We start from the raw sequence: 8,676 nt of genomic DNA, 5'->3' as shown, positions 1-8,676 counted from the left end.
CAACTTTTTTTTTAAAGTATAAGTTAGCACTGCCAGCCCTACCTATATTCCCTTTCCTTCCCATCTGTTTGTTTATGCTTGTATTTTAAGAGGTTCTTATTGCACAGTGTTTGTTTTATTCAGTTGTATGGCACTCAGAGCACTTTGGGTGGGGAGAAGTGCTGCTATAGAAATAAAATATATTGTTTTCACATTTAAAGAAGCAGAATAGTATTATTAATTGCTTTACTTGTAGCACGGTAGCTCCCAGAAGCCACATTTAGAACCAGGACAATTGTGCTGAGTTCTGTACAGTCAAAGTCTTTTACTCTGTGTTTGAAGAGTTTACCATCTAAGAGAAGATGCAACAGTGGGTGGAAAGAACAGGGGTATGCAGAGGTAGATCAGGGAAACAGTAATAAGAAAAGTGGGCCAAATATATGATAGCAGATGTCCCTACCTACCAGCCTTCCTCACAGAGTGGTCTGTCCCTTCTCCTGGGAGGAGGAGGTTCTTTTCTCTATTCCTTTGACTTGCTACAGATTCTTGAGGAGGAGACATAGATTCTCCCCTTCCCTAGGACTTTTAGGGCACTGGGTCTTTAAAAGAGAAGGAGCAGCAGTGCAGTCCCCATCCCCTGTGATATGAGAGGCTAATTGTGTGGGCCTTCTACTTGCAAACAGGAAGAGAAATGAGATCCTTAAAGTGAGGCCCACTTTTTAAAAAAGAGTGCAGCCATCTTTTGTTTTAAACTAGTCCTCAACATAAAGGTGGCTCTTCAAACAATTTCTGCATTATGTGAGTCACAAACAGGCTCTCTCTTTAACATCAGGCTCCCTCCTGCTTTAATTTATTTAAATACATAAATAACAAGCTGTCCTGGACACTTGTAGGGTTGCCAGCTCTCCAGGATTGTCTTTAAGAGTCCAGGAATTAAAGATTAATCTTTAATTAAAGATTATGTTATGTGATGAAACCTCCAGGAATACATCCAACTAAAACTGGCAACCCTAGATGCTGGTCTAGTGCTAGCTGCCATGGCATCTATTTGGATTTGAAAGCAGCTGTTTCTCTCCCAGTTGCTGGAACATGGCCACTTATGTGTGAATAGTTCTTCCTCCAAATAAATGACACCTCTGATCTCTATAAGTGAACAGGAAGAGTTCATAGAATCATAGAATATCAGGGTTGGAAGGGACCTCAGGAAGTCATCTAGTCCAACCCCCTGCTCAAAGCAGGACCAATCCCCAACTAAATCATCCCAGCCAGGGCTTTGTCAAGCCTGACCTTAAAAACCTAGAGGCCACACTCGGAAAAAAGAGGACCGTTGTCCTCAAGAATGGTTTGATTTTGTATTCCTTGTGCACCTCAAACTTTCATTGAAGTCTGGTTCTGGCCCCAAGAGTGAAATGTCAGAAAGACAGCTCCAATAAGGAAAATAAGTACTGCTTTGCCACCTGTTTAGTGACTGAGTTGACCACGTTCACCAGAACAGGGATTGCAGCTCTTCGGATATAGGGTGACCATATTTCCCTATGCTGAATACAGGACACCTGATAAAATTACTCGTATTCATGCAAGTTCAACGGCAATCAATCAGAACTATGTAGTGCAAACGTTCAAATTAACATCAAGTTGGCTGAGCCCCCATTAAAAATAAATACGGCGTAGTTGGATTTTTTAAATTTACCTTCTTATCTTTAAGGCTTTAGATTTTATACAGGGAGGGGTAACACACACAACCCCCACCCCCACCCAGCGCTCTCCGCCCTCCATGCCTGGCTGGGCCCTTGGGACAGACCCACCTCTCCTGGTACCTGGCGCCGCGTCTTCCTTAGACAACACGTTGAGGGGAGCATGTAGGATCACATGCCCCCCTCCCCAGATTTCTGCCAGGGTTCACACCAGAATGTGGCCAGCAGCAGCCTTTCATCACTGTGCAGGAGGGAAGGGATGGGAGCTGCTTCCAGCAGCAGGGGAGGAGGAGGGGGAAGGGATGACCTGGCCCATGTCTTTGCAGAGCTCATCTCTTCCCCCACTCGCCCCCTGTCCCCTGTGGCTGGAAGCAGCTTGTCCCTTCCTGCCCACACATGTCAAAAGGCAGCTAACACCTCCAGGCTGCTGCTGATCACCGACATAACCCAATCGCCTCTTGTCCCCCGGCTACATCGCGGGCAGGAAGGGGTGAAGCCCTATGGATGCATTGTGCACCAGGGCCCAGGGAACCTGACTGCAGGGGCTTCAGCAAACTTGGCCAGAGACATGGCTCAGCTTCTCCTCTCCCCCCTGCCCCTGCTGTCCCCCCCCCCGCCGCCCCTGCTGCCCCCCGCCGCCACTCCAGAGCTTAGCTGAGGGGCAGAGAGGCTGCCCTGTCCTGTGCCCGTGCTGTGCGGGGCTTTGGTACATGCGGGGCTCGGCTTCTCTTGGCTGGCACCCCAGCCCACAATGTCTTGGGCTTTCCCAGGGTGCCTGTCCAGCCAGAGGCAGTGGGGGAAGGAAGGAGGCTGCCAGCCAGGTTGTTGGTGAGCTGAGAACTCCGACCAGGGGCTGGTTCTCTGCACAGTGCTGGGAGCGAGGCACGCCCTGCCAGGGGGGGATATGTAGGAGCAGTGGGGTTGCGGGGGCAAAGGATCAAAGCAGGGAGAGGACAGTGAGAGGGGGAACACGTAAAGGGCTGATGGGTGGGCAGCAGAGGTGAAATGTAACTGGCTGCTGCCTGGCGCCTGCCCTCACTCACCAGTCACAGCAGCTCACAGCGCGCAGCCAGTATCATCCAGAAACGGGATGGGGGGCAGGGCCCTGCTGGCTGAGTGCTGGCACGCAGCAGGGGCTGAGCTGATGGACCAGCACGGGGAGCAGCTGGCCATGTGCACTGCATCTTCACCCCACCACCAGCCTTCTACACCCACCCCCTTCATCGGCCACTGGACACCCTCACTCACTGCTGGTAGGGCGGCTGGCAAGCAGGGATCCGGCCAGCAGCAGTACCCACCAGTACTGATGGCAGGGGAAGACAGAAAGTACGGGACAATTGGCCTGTTTTTAAGAAAAAGTCAGGATACCTGCAGGAGGGTTTAAATACAGGACTGTCCCTTTAAAAACAGGATGTCTGGTCACCCTATTCATATGAATAAAAGACGGTATGTGTAAAAAGCTGTAAATGGAGGTGCTTGCAGTTTGTGATGAAATATATGAAGGTTTGACATTTCAAGAGGGAGTGTGATGTAAATGAGGGGAAGGGATGCTGATACAACTGAACCCCAAACCACAGGAAACGCACCCGCTTTCAGATTTCATGGCAGAGCTGCAGATCAATCTTGTGCTGAGTTTTAAGTTTAATTACTGTTTGTAAACCTCAGCCAGTTCTGAGCAAACTTACCTGTGTGCCACTCTGTACCTCGTAGCAGCACCCTGGAACCCCCATATTCACCCCGTCATATAATTATGATATATTTCATACAAAGCATGCCATGTAAGATATCATATGGAAGGTCATGATCTGCTGACACCCATTGTTCTGTCAAAATATGTATATCGTTAGTGTGTATGAAGTTATGAGATTTTGCTGTATGGTTGTTACTAAAATATGTTGTAAATTTGAGAGCCTTCACTGCTAGGTGGTGATGCACTCCCAGGAAGATGCTAAGTGACCATTAATCAACAGGAGAGTTATAAACAAGGGATTTAAAATACTGTAATAGGGCTGCCCAAGCATCACACAATGGAGGATTGCTCAACCCTGTGACTCAGCAAAGCTGGGTGACCATATTTCCCTGTGCTGAATACAGGACACCTTGTAAAATTGCTCGTATTTAACAGCAATCAATCAGAACTATGTAGTACCCCCCCATCGCAACATGCTATTAAAACTCCAGAGCCCAGAAGGGGGCCTCAAGGGTCTGGGGGGGGGGGGGAGCGGCCTTAGGCATAGATGTAGTATTACTTCTATTTTGGGGGGCCAGGGGCCAGCAGGGCTCAAGCCAGCTCCACATGGCAGATCTGGTGAGGGAGTGCCACCTTCACCCCCTGACTCACCTCAGGAGTCCACCCAACTTGTCTTGGTTGTGACGGGAGGGAGGCACAACCAAAAATTATAACTCAAAGGTGGGGGGGGTTCAGCTCAAAAAGTTTGAAAACAGGTCAGGGTGCATGGAGAGGGGTAGCTAGGAGCTGTGTGTGGGTGGGAGGAAGCTCAGGGTGCAGGGAGGGGGGTAGCTAGGGGCTGTGTGCAGGCAGGGGGGGTAGCTAGGGCTGTGTGTGGGCAGGGGGTAGCTCAGGGTGCAGGGAGCAGTCCCTGTTCCCTGAGGGCTCTGCCAGCCCCATCCCTACGGCTCTTACCGGCTGCGGCTGCATGAGAAAAGGGGGCTGGGAGCTGAGGTGTAGCCAGCAGGAGAGGCAGGAACACCATGGCTGCCTGCTCCATGGCACCTGCCAGAGGAGCAGTTGCCCCACACTGCCCGGCTCCAGCTTTCTGCCTCCAAACTGGCCAGAGGGCAGAGAGAGAAGGAGGTGTGGGGGGTGTGGAGCTGCCCCCGGGATACGCCTTCACGTGCACTGCAGTTTGGGGTGGAACCATTCCCGGTGCCCTCCAACTCTGCCCATAGGCTCAGGGGGCTTCTGCCCCATGGAGAGCACCGGAAATCCAAGATTCAGTCCTGCAGCTCCTGCCTTCAGCCTCATGGAGGTCGCCAGGGCTCAGGCATTCAGCCCCGCGGCGGGTGCTAGGAATCAGGGCTTCAGTCCCCACCCCGCGGCTCTGGCTTCAGCCCTGTGACAGGCGCTGGGAATCAGGGCTTCAGTCCTCCCCGTGGCTCTGGCTTCAGCCCCGTGGTGGGCGCTGGGAATCGGGAACTGGGGGCTTCAGCCTCCCTGCGGCTCTGCATACAGCCCCGTGGTGGGCGCCAGGGATTGGGGCTTCAGTCCCACATCTCCAGCTTCAGCCCCAGGGCGGGCGCCAGCCACAAACAAGACACAGCTGGGGCTGCACTGACTGACCAGCACGGGGAGCAGAAAATACGGGACAGTTTGCCCGTTTTTAAAAAAAAGGCGGGACACCTGCAATAGGGCTTAAATACGGGACTGTCCCATTAAAAACGGGACGGATGGTCACCCTAAGCAAAGCCCACCAGGACATGTCTGGGCTAGTGTTTTCCAGGCACATAGACTGAGGATATAAAATAGGGGACAGTCACATCATGCTTTGGCCTTTCTTCCCCGCCCCCCCCTCCAGCCCCCCATGCTGGAAGCAGCAAGAACGCTGGAAAGACCAAGACAAACTGAGGAGGCTGGTCCCAGGCATAAAGGGGAAGCCTGTGTATTAAGAACTATAACCTACCTGCAACATCCAGTGGGGTGAGAAAAACTGCTTGATCTAAATACTGCCTTGTGTAATAAGGTTTAAGATTTAGATTGTGCACTTACCAAAGAAAATAAAAGGTAACTACCTCTAACCTTTTGTGCCTACCAGTTAAAATCACTTAAAATCTATCTTTCTGTAGTTAATAAATCTGTTTTATATTTTACCTAAAACCGTGTGTTTTGCTTGAAGTGCAGGGAAATCTCAGCTACGTTTACAAAGGCTAGTGTGCCTCCTTTCCACATTGAGGGAGGGCAGATGGGGTAATAAATTTACACTCCTCAGGTTTCTGAGCGGAGCAAGATGGTATTCCAGGCGTGCAAGGCTCGGGGCTTGGGAGATTTGCTGGTGCCTTTCTCTGTGGATGTTAGTGGCTCAGGGAGCATTTGTACAATCTAGCTAGGTGTGGGGCTTCACATGCAGTTGTGCTGAGTGATACCAGTGCCTGGAGGGGTTTGCTGTTTGTCACTAACAAAGCATTGTGAGAGAGCCCAGGCTGGAGAGTTAAAAGGGCACAGCAGTACCGTAGTTTCAGGTTGAAGGTTTGACATTTCAAGAGGGAGTATGATGTAAATGAAGGGAAGGGATACTAATAAAACTGAAACTTCAATTTGTGAATCTTGTCTACTGTGTGATAAACAGCTGTGTGAAGTGTTGGCAATGGAACCCCAAACCACAGGAAACATACCCAGTTCCAGATTTCATGGCAGACCTGCAGATCAATCCTGAGCTGAGTTTTAAGTTTCATTACTGTTTGTAAACCTCACCTAGTTCTGAGCAAACCTACCTGACAGATGAATTCACATCAAAAGTGAAACTCAGAAGTTTTGCCTGTACGTTGCTTTGATTCTGGCGTTCATTTGGCCCGGAGATGTGACCACAGACTCAAATGGTGTCACAGAAATGCTGGATCTGTCGTTGCCTACTGATAGAATTTCATTAGTTTATAACAAAAGTTTTCAACTCAGACAGGCTATTAAGACACATTTACAATTGCCTTGATTTGCTGAGGAGGCAAGAAGAGGGGAGGCCAATGCAATGTTCCATTTGCTATCAGAACATCACACTTAGCAACATCCAGGCCTGCACACTAGTGACTGACTCACCTCAGGCTTCTCTGTTTTGTATGCTTGAATCCGCCTTGGTGCAAACACACATGGACCAGAACCAAAGAAAAAGGTCACATGGAGCCCAATCTCACACGACTGAAGCCAAATGGAAGTTTTCCTATTCAACAAGAATAGCATCAGGCCCATGAGCCCCTGTGACTAATAATAACTTACAATTTAATCATCATTAATTATATTTAATTGCTGTCCCCAGTAGGATTGAAGTTAACTTGTGGTGCTAGTTAACTCGGGGTCACTTACATAGTTCCAGCCTCATTCTCTGAGAAACAAGGAAACCAGCTCTCCAGATATTAACACGCTTGGTCAGCTTTTTTTTATTTGGACAATCAAATCTTTGGCTATTTAATGCTTCTGGCTTCCCTTTTTGATTTAATAAAGAGTGAAAACTGCAAGCTTTGTAACTGTGGTGACTGGCTGTTGAAAGCTGCAGCAGTGTCATTGCTGGGGGAAAGTACAGGAGCAAAGAGGGGAAGGGGTGCGTGTCCAGCCATGAAGCCTAAGATATTTTTAAAAATAAACAGATAATTCTTGGTAGAACTGCCAAGTGTGTGTGTGTCTGTCTGTCTGATTCTCTACTTATGGCTTATTTCATTTTATTTTTACCTGTAGAGCTATTTTATTAAGCACTACATTATGCATTAAAGACCTTCAACTCAACAGTGAACAGAATGGTCCAGTGACAGGGGCTCCTAGGCACTATGAAAATACAAATAATCATAACAACTTAATACAATGAAAATGGATTATCATTCTTGGATAATTGTGGATTTTGGGTGTTTTGGTTATACAACTTCCAAAAAGAAACACGTTCCAGAAAGTTTATAATAACCTGTTGCAAAATAAGTGTTTTTGCTGAAGAGTGTCTCCTTTGTTTTTGTCCCCCTTTTGCAAGGAATCTAACACACTTTGGGACTTGACCTTGGGTTACATTGTTGCTCCTCATGAGCTCATTACTGGAATATCATTATGCATCCATAGTATCTATGGCTCCTAATTTCCATTAAATCCTGAAATACCTTTGTGGATTTGAGCCTTTAACCCTAACTCTGACTCTACACTAAGAAAACAGTGCAACAAAGGATGGAGTAAATGCAGTATTTCACAACTTCCATATACCTAAAGTTTTTGATAAATGTAAGTACCATAATTAAACCACAATATACACATACATATATATATATATATTAGGGCTGTCAAGTGATTACAAAAATTAATTGCGACTAATCGCACTGTTAAAACAATAATAGAATACCATTTATTTGAATATTTTTGGATGTTTTCTACATTTTCAAATATATTAATTTCAATTACAACAGAGAATACAAAGTATACAGTGCTCACTTTATATTTATTTTTATTATAATTATTTGCACTGTAAAAAAACAAAAGAAATAATATTTTTCAATTCACCTAATATGAGTACTACAGTGCAATCTCTTTATCATGAAAGTTGAACTTACAAATGTAGAATTATGTACCAAAAAAACTGTATTCAAAAATAAAACAATGTAAAATTTTAGAACCTGCAAGTCCACTCAGTCCTACCTTACCCAATTGCTCAGACAAACAAGTTTGGTTACAATTTGTAGGAGATAATGCTGCCTGCTTCTTGTTTACAATGTCACCTGAAAGTGAGAACAGGCATTCACGTGGCACTTTTGTAGCCGGCATTGCAAGGTATTTACGTGTCAGATATGCTAAACATTCGTATGCCCCTTCATTCTTCGGCCACCATTCCATCCTGAAGTAGGACTGAGTGGACTTGTAGGCTGTAAGTTTTATATTGTTTTATTTTTGAGTGCAGGGTTTTTTTTGTACATAATTCTACATTTGTAAGTTCAACTTTCCTGATAAAGAGATTACACTACAGTACTTGTATGAGGTGAATTGAAAAATACTATTTCTTTTATCATTTTTACAGTGCAAATATTTGTACTAAAAATAAATATAAAGTGAGCACTGTACACTTTGTATTCTGTGTTATTATTGAAATCACTATATTTGAAAATGTAGAAAACATCCAAAAATGTTTAATAAATTTCAATTGGTATTCTATTGTTTAACAGTGTGATTAATCACGATTAATTTTTTTGAGTTAATCATATGAGTTAACTGCGATTAATTTACAGCCCTAATATATATACACATACTCATTTTTATATTTTTCTGTGTGGGGGATACACTGTGGAAATGTAAATCTTACCAATTATC

This window comes from Chrysemys picta, chromosome 9 (assembly GCF_011386835.1).
Source record: "Chrysemys picta bellii isolate R12L10 chromosome 9, ASM1138683v2, whole genome shotgun sequence".
In the NCBI taxonomy this organism is placed as follows: Eukaryota; Metazoa; Chordata; order Testudines; family Emydidae; genus Chrysemys; species Chrysemys picta.
Note: the sequence above shows the minus strand (reverse complement) of the source record.